A 12,226-nucleotide genomic window follows, 5' to 3' on the forward strand; every position below is an offset into this window, starting at 1 on the left:
TGTCAGAAAAATGACTTTGAAACAGTGAAAGTCTCCCAGCTGCTCTGAAAATGTAGATTAGCTTCATTTGCAGCTAAACTCAGCGACTCTAACCGACCCGAACACTGTTCAGAGATAGATTCTGTTGGTTTCTAGATTATCTGAAGATGTAGTTGGACTCCGACTCCAGTTACGTGTTTGGCGAGCGAACAGCTTGAGGCTAGTGGCGTGCAGGTAGCGGTGGCACCGGGCTAGGTCCGGGCAGAGCGGGGGTGCGATGGAGTACCACTCCGGTGGCAGCCTGCCCCTGCTGGGGAGACCGCGGTACTGCCCCGGGGCCAACGCCAACGGAGGATACCTGTGTGAGACGGGACACTGCTGCGGAGAGACCGGCTGCTGCACCTACTACTACGAGCTCTGGTGTAAGTCATCAGGTTACAGCTAAATGTGACACTTTATATAAGCAGCATAGTTACAGTTTTATTATTAGACAGGGGGCTGAGCTCAGGGTATATACAGAAATAGTTAAGTTGAATTTAATACCTTCACAATATTTTTTAATACCAACATGACCAACATTGGTCTGCAACTGTAGCTGTGTAACTTTTAACTTCAGTGTTGGAGGAAACTAATTATAAAGCTGTAACTTATTCCTTTAACAAATTCCATCACAATTTAAAGAGATAACCTGCAACTAATTACTGTAACCATAATCATAGAACCCAGAGTCTCCTCTAGGACTTTTTTTCAGCAGCAGGTAAAGGGTTAACTGTCCCCTGGATGGTGTGAGTGTGTAAAGATCAATCAGCAATTTATAAAGTATAAAATATGACACTCGACTGCAAAAGAAGCTGTCGACCAGTGTTTCCTACAGGATGATCTGAGACTATGATGGGGGTCTACCCCTGAGAAATTGTTTCCCCTCAAAGCCTAAATTTAGTGCCTCTCTCATTCTAATGAACTATTCCATCTTAGTCATTGCGTATTTAAAGGAATTATTGTAAAGGAGAATAAGGGTTCATCTGTTTTATTTAAGGCATCTTATTTTTCTTGTAAATTCTGTGGTGGTCTCTGCTAACACATCCATGTGCTCTTATTTTGAAAGCTATATGTGTTTTATTTTGAAGGCGGATCTAACACATTCTTACCGTAAAGCTTAGTGAATACAAGCACCGGGAAAACAAGTTGAGGCTGACTGGCCGCAGCCATCTGCTCTAACAGGCAGTCTGACCCATATACCGTCTTTGGTGAAACCTCACTCAGAAACTCCAGTGATGCTAACAGAGTGTTTGTGCTGTTGTGGTTGTAATAACATCTCAACATGTTTGACATCCTGGCAGTTAAAAAAATGTGTTAATACCTCGTCAGATGACGTTTATTACTTTTTAATACTTTTTAATGGCCTTATTTTTAGCTAATTTCATTTACTTATAATATATTTTAAATAATTAATTAATAATGAATACCTTTTAAAACCCTGCAGCAACCCTGTAGCTAAATAAAGGGGACATGCCGGACAAAGGCACCACATTTTTTACACATTTATCACCATAAGTTTAAATTTTTGATGGGAGCCACTTCATCAAGACTGCTGATCAAAGATGGCAGCCATATACAATCTATGAGAATTATTAAATAAATAAATATTTATAAATAAAATATTATCTCGTTGTTAAGCAGGGCTTTAAAGTGGCTCCCTGATATATGCTCATAATACTTAATTTACGATACTGTACTTACTATACTTTTTATGCATTTTTTTATTCTAGGACCAAAATAATGATTTGTATAACAATCATTTATATAACAAAACATTGATACTTAACAATGTGTTTCAATAAAGTAGTGTGTGTGGAGTAAGTAACAAATCTAAAAGTTTTGTTAAAAATCTAAACGTTTTGTTAAAAATCTAAAAGTTCTCTTAAAAAATCTAAAAGTTTTGTTAAAAATCTAAAAGTTTTGTATTTGGTGTGATGTTGTGTTCAGGGTCCTAGTCTCAGTATGTGGTCTGTGATCTTGTGTTCAGGGTTCTGGCTGCTGTGGACCGTTCTGATCCTGTTCAGCTGCTGCTGTGCGTACCGACACCGCCGAGCCAAACTGAGAGTCCAGCAGCAGCAGAGACAGAGAGAGATCAGCCTGCTGGCCTACCACGGAGCCAACTCCTACCCCTCCTCCATGCTGGACCTCAGTGAGACACCTACCTATCTGTCTGTCTGTCTGTCTGTCGTTCTCTCTGTCGGTCTGTTTAATTCAACTGTCAACATGAAGACAATGAGGACAGCTCTTGTTTTGTCTTTTTGTGACGTGCCGCTTTTTTAATCTGTTGCTGTGACGACTCAGTGGAAATTTACAGATTTACAGCTCGGAAGCCAGCGGAATTTTCCTTAAACCGGGAGTTTCAGGGTGTTTTTGTCACATTTTACTTTCACTGTGTCCGCATTTTTTCACTACAATATATAAAATCTATATAAATCTAAATCAAAGTCCTAAATTAAAAGTCCTGCAGCTATAACGCAGTTAGAATGACAGGAATTAGAAAAATGTTGAATTTCTCTGATAAATTATTTTTTAAAAACTGGAATAAAAGAGAATTTATATATAAACACTTGAATGTTGTAAAAAAACCCTCACAAAATGACCAAAAAAAAAGACACAAAATGACCAAAAAATGACACAAAATTACAAAAAAGACACAAAATTACAAAAAAGACATAAATTTACCAAAAAAATATGTAAAATGACCACATTCTCACCAATTGTAAATATTGAAGTATTGTCATATTTCCAGCCTCTCCTCTCTGCTCTGTGTTAACAGCCTCTCCTGTCCTCTCCTCTCTGCTCTGTGTAAATAGATTTTCAGTGAATATTTGTCACTACCTTCAGAAATATTGACCCGGGTGAAGTCTACCTGTTGGAAACACGGAATATCAGATCGATTTAGTTCAGCTAGTTGGCACAAAATCAAACCAGTTCAGGCTTGTACATCAGATGGGATCAGTAAAACTGGAATTTGACCCGAATCTGGACCATAGTGGAGCATTTAGCTGCTAAAGAGACAGATATTTCCCTTGCGGAGCCAAAAACAGAGCACAAAGAGAGCGAATGGTAGAGTGACACAAACGTAAAGAGTCCAAATGAGTCATGTTGCTCCTTAACTAAATAAAACTATTAAAATGTTTCCCACTTGTGGCCAAAAAATGATTGCAGGTTTAAAGGAATCATCTGAAAACTAGAGTTTCAAACTGTTTGTTCTGACTTCGCTCTCCTCTCCTGTCTTCAGGTTTCCTGGCGTCCCTGAAGCTGCCGTCCTATGAGGAGGTGGCAGCTCAGCCCTCCACGCCTCCTCCGCCCTACAGCTCCGTGTTCACCACCCCACGCTACCCACAGCCCCCCCGCGCCGCCGACCCCCACCTGCTCACGCAGCATGACCCGCTGCTGCACCGGCCGCTCAGCGACGGGCCGTCCTCGCTCAGTTCCGACAACAGGTAACGCTGCAGCTCACCTAACAGCGAGTACTGGTGCTTCTCATGTTTTATTAAATCAAGATGAATAATAACTATGTGTCTTTCCTGTAGCTCCAGTTGTTCCTGTGACTCCTGCTGCCCCTCCTCGCCATGCAGCTCCTCCCTTTCGGCGCCCGTCACCTACGAGACTGACACGAGCCACGCCACAACGCCCAGCGAGGCCGCGCCCCTCGCCCTCGACGTCACCATGGAGACCATCACTGCGGCGGCGTCCTGTTTGGAGGTAAATGAGACTCGATTTGCTTCTGAGAGGACGGTCGCCGCAGTGGCCGTTGACATCAGTGACGAGGATGCCGCCGGATCGCAGACGTTTGATGCCACGGATCCGTCGGTGTCCCACCAAGCCGTTACCGTGGCGGTGGTTACCAGGGTGGCCTCCCCTCAGCCTCTGCCCTCTCCCGCTTCAGAAGCAGCTCTTCTTGTTGGAACTACATCTCCCATAAAGCAACAGCTTGCCCTTGCATTATGTTCCCCAACAGCCAGCACCGGTAGCCCAGTCACACTCCCCAGTCCAAGTGTTGATGCAACACTCCTTTCCATCCAAATAATAAGCACCGAGGGTCCAGCTGAGGGCCCCGAAACTGCTTGTACCCCCAAAACCACCTCAAGATCAGGCCCTGCTACCCCAACAGATGGCACTTCTGACAGCCCGACAGCCACCAAGACCCTCAAAACCCTCGATCCAACAAGAACTTTGGATACAACCCCCAATGTTCCCAGTAGCCCGACCTCAGAACCTACACCAGATGTTGGAAGAACTTTGTCCCTGATAACGGACTCAGCAAGTCTCCCAACCCCGGACCCAAACCCTAGCCTTGTGCCAATCCCAGCACCTTCAAACCATAACCAAGCTCCAGAACCAGTGCCCAAATACCTTAGCCCCCTTCCAGGCCCAATGCTTACAGACTTTCCCGAAGCCCCAGATACCCTTCCCCAAGTACCTCCAACCCTTACCCTGGTGGCAAACCTACAACCTAAAACAACCACAGTCCCGGACTGTGAAACTAAACCCATTTTAAAACCTGCACATTCTAGCCTTGCCCTTGCTACAGATACACCTTCATTAGCCCATTGCCAGACTCCAGACCTGTCGCCTGGGTCAGGTCTAGCCCTGGATCCTCCCAGCCCAACACCAGGCTCTGTTACTGTTCTTGTATCTTGTCAAGAAGCACCTGCCGATTCAGGTCCTTCTCTTGTCCTGTCTTTATCGCCGATCAGTCCTTTGCCATCAAATGTCCAGGCTGGTTTTAGTTCTGGTTCTGGATCAGATCCACTGACCGCTCCTGCCTCAGGGCTCTCTTTATCAACACCTGCATCCTCCTCCTCTACCTGCCCGGCCATAAACATAGAGTCTGAATCTTTCAGTCCCCCCCTGATCCTCTCCCCATCATCTCCCTCATCCCTTCCATCTCCTCCCTGCCTCCCCAGCCCTCCAGCCCTGTCTTCTTCTTCCCTCCCAGCCCCGGCTTTGCTCTTGGACCCCCTCACTGCTCTGCACCAGTCCAACAAAGGTGGATCTTCCTCCGGCCATGCTTCCTCCCTCTCCCCATCACCTCGTGCCACTCAGTCCCCTCCAAAACAGACTCTCTTCTCCCCTTGCGTGGACATCTTTGAACCGGGACCTCCCAGCTGGGATGATGGAGAGGAGGACCAGGAGGAGGAGGACAACGACGAGGACGAGGATGAGGACATGGGAGCCGACGAGAGCCAGTATAGACATCGGCGACTTACGGGCGACTCCGGCATCGAGGTGTGCAGGTGTCGGGTGGAAGAGGAGGAGGAGGAGGAGGAGGATGAGGAAGAGGAGGAGGGGCAAAGGGAGGAGGATGGCAGGAAAGGAGGAGGAGCAGGGGAGAGGGAAAACAAAGGAGGTGGAAACACAGGTCTCCATGACAGTGCGGACTGCCCTGCCCGAGGCCAGATAACCACAGGGGAGGGACTCATACTGTGTAGCTCCACCTCCACCGCCACGCCAACCTCCGAGGACAGCAGCGAAGTCGTCATCGTCATGGAGACTGTGTGACTGGCAGAGTTGGGCGGATCAAACCATTTGTCACCCAGACAAAGTCAATGATGGCGTCCACCCTTAAGACTGTTTTTCAAGATCGTTCTGTAACCAGGGAGGTTTCTGAACGCCGACGATCATGGATCAGTTACGTCACATTCACAGATGTTCAGCGCAGGTGTCGGATGTTGGAAAACCGGAAGCATTCGCTCATTACAACATGGTTTCTTTAACTGTGAGCTGGAATTTTAGTCAGTTGTGATTTGGACATTTCTACACGTAGAGGCGTTTACTGAAATTTAACATCACTGCACAAAAGAGCTGGTGTCAACAATCTGTCAAGAAAAATAAGGACACCTGATCCCAACTTTGACCCCAACAGAAGTTTAACATTTTACACAAGAAATAACCACCATTATGTAACTCTGGAGAGTCATGGCTACGAACTGAGATCAGCTGATTGTGTCTGTAGATTAATTTAGTAACGTTCTCAGTCAGAGTGAACAATCCATTGAGGTACAATTTGTTTAGCTGAGGTTAAGGCGTCAAAGTTAACCGTCTAATCTTCAGCTCTAGTCTCCAAAATACTGAAAGTTGACCAGTCGAAGGTTCCCTGTGGAGTTACACTCAGTGTTGCTCGCCAAAACACATTGCCATTGTTTCATGAGGTGGATTAAACACATTGTGTATCCTTGAGGCCCGGCAATGCTGTTTTGAAGAGGCACTACTCCAATTTTACACACATTGGTTTAGCTTAATACCTGTGTATCAAACAGGTGCATTTACCACAGAGGAAGCATCCGGTGAACGATGCTGTCTGTTTTTTTTTTAAAATGTTGACTTCAGTACTCCTTTAAACATGCACTGTTTACCTCCATATTTACTAGCTCGTTGTCTTATTCTCCCGCGTCTTCGGCTACCACATCGATATATTTTTTGGCCTGTTATTGCCACAAACGGTTGATCAGTAAAATTTGTGAAATCAGGGGATGTTATATAATATAATCTATACACACCTTTGATCTCGTCACCCACCTGCATGAGCATACCAACCATACGGGGAATTATAGTGTTGTTACTGATAAAAAAATCAGAGGGGCACTTAAGACTTTAGCCAGCAGGCTAATTAAGCCACTGAATGGATTTTAATGTTAACTGGCAAATGCTAGTTTCCAGTAGCTCCCGTGTGGCTTAATTCCTGTCACATTTAATAACTTCACAGTGGTAGTTAGTCGAAAAGATGCTTTGGCTAACAAGTACGCCAACCACATAAGACAAAAATTGGCCATTTAATTATTCATTAAACAGATACAAACGCAGTCCAACAAAGCTAATTCGGCGTTGTTATATGGGACTAACAATAATGATCCGTTAGAGAAATAAATAGAGCTCAGAGTCGTAACTGCAACTGAAAACCAACTTTGCATTGAATAATGCAGAAGGGCCAGAAAAAAAAGAAAACTAATTGATGCCTGACATCAACTAAAAACAACTAAAGGTAATTAAATGCTAATTTGTAGTAACTGTTTCCTAGATCGGCCTCTGTTAGGTACTATGTTCCCTCTCCGGTCACATCTGCAACGCCGCACTTTTCGGTGTTTTGCTGTCATTTCGAATAACATCTCCAACACCTCTGTAGGTGGAACTGATTTATAGATATTTAACAATCTACGTGTGAAATGTCATTTGTGTACATGGAGATTTAAACGTCTAATTACAAAAGAAGTAACTCTGATGAGAGAAAGCAGTAAGAACGCTCGGGCAACATCTGTGTTTTATTATTGTGAAGGACAAAAGTTTGGTCAGATGTTTAATAACGGTGATTTTTATTTGGCTTACCAAGAAACATCCAGTTTCCCCCAAAAAATCATCAGTCCCATTGTTTTATTGTTTTACAGCGAAGAGATGAAAGTGACCAATCCGGGCGCAAGCGTCCTTTTGCCGACTCCGGTAAACTTGAGGCTAACAGACACGGTTAAAATGCTATACGGTTTGAAAGATAAGAAGTTAGACTCTAGTTTAACACCACTTACTTAATTGGAAACATAACATGATCATTTATATGAGTAGTTAATTTGAAATTCCGATAGAATATTAGACAAAGCCGGCTGATGTAGGTTTCAGTGATGCTAATGGATCTATCTCTATATGTCCATCAGCAGTATCCTTTCTGCAGTTATACAAGTCTTGAGTGATCCAGTGACGCAGTTTGTAAACATGGGAGTCCTCCCCTTTGTTGCCTTCTGTCCTACATGAGGCTGCGTTATGCCATGACAGAAGTGACATTTTCTGTCTTACGTCCGTCTGTCACAGACAAGAAAAGAGCGACTTTAAATAGTCGAACATGTCTCAGAAGACGCTGCGCTCGTCTCGGGTGATGACGGAGGTTTTTGGGAACGTGCCGGGGACAAACGGGCTGTTTTGGAAGCTAAGAGTGACTGATGTAGGAGGATGATTCACTCTGACTGACAGAGGGAAGACTGATTCATTCATTAGAGGGACGTTTTGATGAAGAAGTCTGTCAGCAGAGCGGAATTAGTGGGTGAAACGGGAGAGACGGTTCCTCAAATTTGATGTGTTCGTGGCAACTTGATCCTGCATGGAAGGCTTCGGGGTCGGCGGTTCAGTTGGTTTTCTGTGCGTCAGTGTTGTCAGAAGAGAAAAGCTTTTTGCATAAATAGGAATAAACAATGGGCACTTTTAGACAGAAACAAAGCACCAAACAACAGTGACGGGAACACGTCATCGCTCCCGTCTTTGTCTCTTTCTCTGGATTTGAGGTCAGAAACAACAAAACTCCACACAATCTACATTCAATTTAAATATTCCCTTTCTCTATTCACATCATTCACAACCCTTAATTCTACTGATGGATTAATTGTTTAAGTTTACTTCCTGCAGAGCTGTTTCAGGACCTTGGAATGACAAATGTGTTCAACAACTGGAGAACAAGTGATTTGGGATTTATTTTTAGGGCCGTCGTTGTAACATAGTGATGTTTCGTACGCTGTCAGATTGATGGAGGTGTCGATATTGATATTTTGTGACAGAAAGACATAAAGGTAGAGTATATTTTGTCAATGATAGAGAGTTGCTAACATTTGTGTAGTACAAGATGGTGTATTCCAATCACTTTGGGATCTGTAATTAGTGAAGAGCAATATTTTTCATCAGCAAGAGTCTGTGTGTAAATACCCCCTCTCCCCTTTCAAAAAGAAGAAAACTGCTTCAGAAAGCGCTAGAGCAAAGCAATGTATTGGCACTCCAGATTAATTGGAATATTGCACAGCAGATCGGACAATTTCTACGCACCTTTACCCAATGAAACCTTTCCAAAACCCTCTGGACAAAGCAAAAACCTTGGAGATGTAAGGACAGAGAGAGCTGGTGCAGTTTTTAAGGGACAAGTCATTGTCAACAGGCTTCACAGAACGCCATCACGCATTTGTAAACTTTGTAACCGTCGGTCAAAATGTACGAAACAAAACATAGCTCGTCCTTGTCATGATAATCACTTGTTAAACAAAACACTCACAGACATTTTGTTGTACTTTTATATGAGATGAGATTTGTATTGATACCATAAACCGCTTTTTCAGAAATCCTGTTCAAACAAAAGAAGAATACACCTCATTGTTGTAGCAGCAGATGTGTGTTATTCTGAAAACCAGACGTGTTGGAAAGGACACCTGAGAGTAGAGTCTGACCTTTAAACTGACCCGTGTGCAGTGGCATCAGACTGTGGCGGACCGTGGGAACTTTAACTTCCTCTCAGGGAGTAAAGACTTGGAGCTCCGCGGTGGTGCAGAGAACTGGTCACCTGACGATTGTCTCAGTCAGTAACTCGACCTTCTCTGATGTAACAACGTCGAGTCTGACTGGTCCTTAAACCCCGTGTCCATGCTGCATCACAACGCGGACTTCACCCACTTGCTGCAAAGGATGATGGGTATACCTTCTGCTCATATGGATGCCCATGATGGACAAAGCTATGTTGGACTACACTATGACAGAAGCAATGTCCTGCCATGGAACGGATGAACTCGGCGAATGGCAGCAACAGATCGGACCGTTTCTGTGCTTGGAAACCGACGTGCACAAGATTGGATTCATACAAGGACGGATACAAATCCAGTATCTTGATTTTAAACCTTTTGTGGCTAAACTCAGAGGGAGGAATCTGGTGATGAGCAGATGTGGTTTCGGAGAGAGAGCTCAGTCTGATTCCCCCGGTGGCGTCTGTGATCAGATGGAGGTCGAGAACGACACCTTGTTCGACCGAGTCCAGGCCGAATCTACAGAAAAAGAGATGGTAGAGGCCAAGGAACCTCCACGAGAAAGCTCCAGGGTGATACAGAGCCGTTGATGTTGTGGTTGATGGTGTTTTTTGTTTACCTGAACTAATAAGGTTATATATCTCCATGGTTACAGAGTGCCATTTCTACTTGACAACTGTTACTACTTAGCATTAGATAGAGCCGTTCTCGCTCTGTGTGGGTGTGGAATTTCGACATGAGTGACTGGGGAAATGTCTTTAAACCTGTCTGTTGTAGCTCAGGTTCCCAAAGGCTCCGCAGCTCTGAGATCAGCCTTGCAAAAAAGGGACGCACAGCGGGATTGGTAGCATCAACAAATTAGGATTTTATCCAAATGTCCTCACAGGGCCGATAGAGTAGGGATGTCATGACCCCAGATACCAGTACCAGAGACATTCAGTGATTCTTGATGCCCGATTGACACTGAGGTGGAAAAACAGCTAAACGAAGGTTACGGATATAACTATGGTTCTAACAGTGCGTTCAGACCGGACGCGTAGCGAATATTCGCGTCGCGTTACTCGCGCGAATTGATACGCGCGAGAATTGAATTTAATTCGCGTCACTCGCGCGAGTAACGCGACGCGAATTTTCGCCCAAGAGACTATTTAGCGCCAAATAATTGCCTCCATTTCATTCTGTCATCAACCATGACAAGCATAGCGTCCCTGTACCTGCTCTGCCGTCGTGTCTGGGTGAGTGACATCATCCGGAGGCGCACTCAGCACGGAGAGAGGACCGCAGAGTACTTCCACCTTTTTCCTGTCCCTCCTGCCGACCCACTCCTCCTTCCTGCCTCTTTTCTCCTCTCTCTCATGTATGTATCTCGGACACTGTTGTCCAGAATCTCAACACTGATAGGCTGTCCCGACACAGCGTCACGCGAATATTTTGCCAAAGTTGAATTTATTGAACTCACGCGAATTCGCGTTGTTTCATTCGCGCCGCGAAATTCGTGTCAATCGCGGCATTCGTGTCGCGCGAAACCCGCGATTCGCGCCGCCGGCAAAAATTCGCGTCTATTCGCGTGTTTGCATTGACTTTGTATGTAATCTTGTCGCGCGAAATATTCGCTACGCGTCCGGTCTGAACGCACCGTAAGACTTTCTCCTGACCACAACAGATGGTTTAAAATTTCATGTAATGAAGAAGAATAAGGGTCTTTTGGTTCTGGATGACGGCCAGAGTTCTTTGTCATCCAGGTATGTCATACCATCTCTTGTGGTCAGGAGAAAGTCACAGAACCTAGGTTATATCTGTAACCCTCGTTTAGTGTGTTTCAATGTGGAGCAGAGAGAAAGGTGCAGTGATGACTCTGCAGTCCGCTAACATGTTGCTCTGCTACCAGTTGTCATTTTTCAACAATGTTAGGCAGAAATGTAACCATGATGTTCTGTCAGGATTAAAAGGGAAAGCCCAGTGTCTCTCCATTTCGCTGTCATTCGACGGACTTTAAGTGGCCTATGAGCGAGGCACTAGTCATCCCCAGTTTCCTGCGATACCTGCCTTACTATAGAAAAAGTAATACCGTAACATTTTCAGAATTTAGGCATCGACTCACTGAAATGTTGGTTCTTGTGACATCCCAACAAGAGACTGTTGACCTTGTCTGGAATGGTCGACACAAACTTTTATCTTAGTTTCCATGTTGCTCAGTTGGTTCAGTAGAGCACCTGCAGTGCCAGGGTCGGGGTTCAACATGTCAACAGTCTGGGTGTTCTGAGGCATTTAGGGTTTTTTTTAGTAAATTGACTGATGACAGCTTGGACGATGTCCCTGTACACGAGGCTGATGTCAGGGCCTGCCTGACGTTTGGAAACCCCGTCTTTATCTCCTTTTGTTGAGAAATTAGTTGAGTCAAACTACAGGAAGCTTTTCATCGAATGTCGGTGGACGAAAATATTCAAAAACAGTCCTTTAATCGAAGAGTTTCACACTGACTGGGTTCATGTTGATGCATCAGATTGGGTTTTAACAACAAAACTCCAGTATGATGTTGAAAAGATATAAATGATTACTTTTAATCTCGAAGTCTTGGATAAATCCTTAGATTATCTTTTGACAGTTAAAGGTGCAGTTTGTGATTCTAAAGAAAGATTTGGTTGATTGTTAAGTCTCATTCCCAGAACCTGCAGGGAATGACACTTACTGCACCTTTAAGGACTTCTTTGAGAATGTTTTTCTGGTGTGTCTATACAAACGGCAACACACATTTTTCGTGCAACACGATTGCAGATAAAGCCATTGCAAAGACGCAAATAGGGTGTTGTGGTGAAATTCCACGACAAAATGAGGCAAATAAGCAAAATTAGCAACCAAAAAAATGACAATGTTACATCAACAACAGTTAATGTACAGTTAAGTTAAACATTTCTCAACATTAACTTTTCTTTGCACACAGG

The sequence above is a fragment of the Centropristis striata genome, chromosome 17 (assembly GCF_030273125.1).
Source record: "Centropristis striata isolate RG_2023a ecotype Rhode Island chromosome 17, C.striata_1.0, whole genome shotgun sequence".
In the NCBI taxonomy this organism is placed as follows: Eukaryota; Metazoa; Chordata; class Actinopteri; order Perciformes; family Serranidae; genus Centropristis; species Centropristis striata.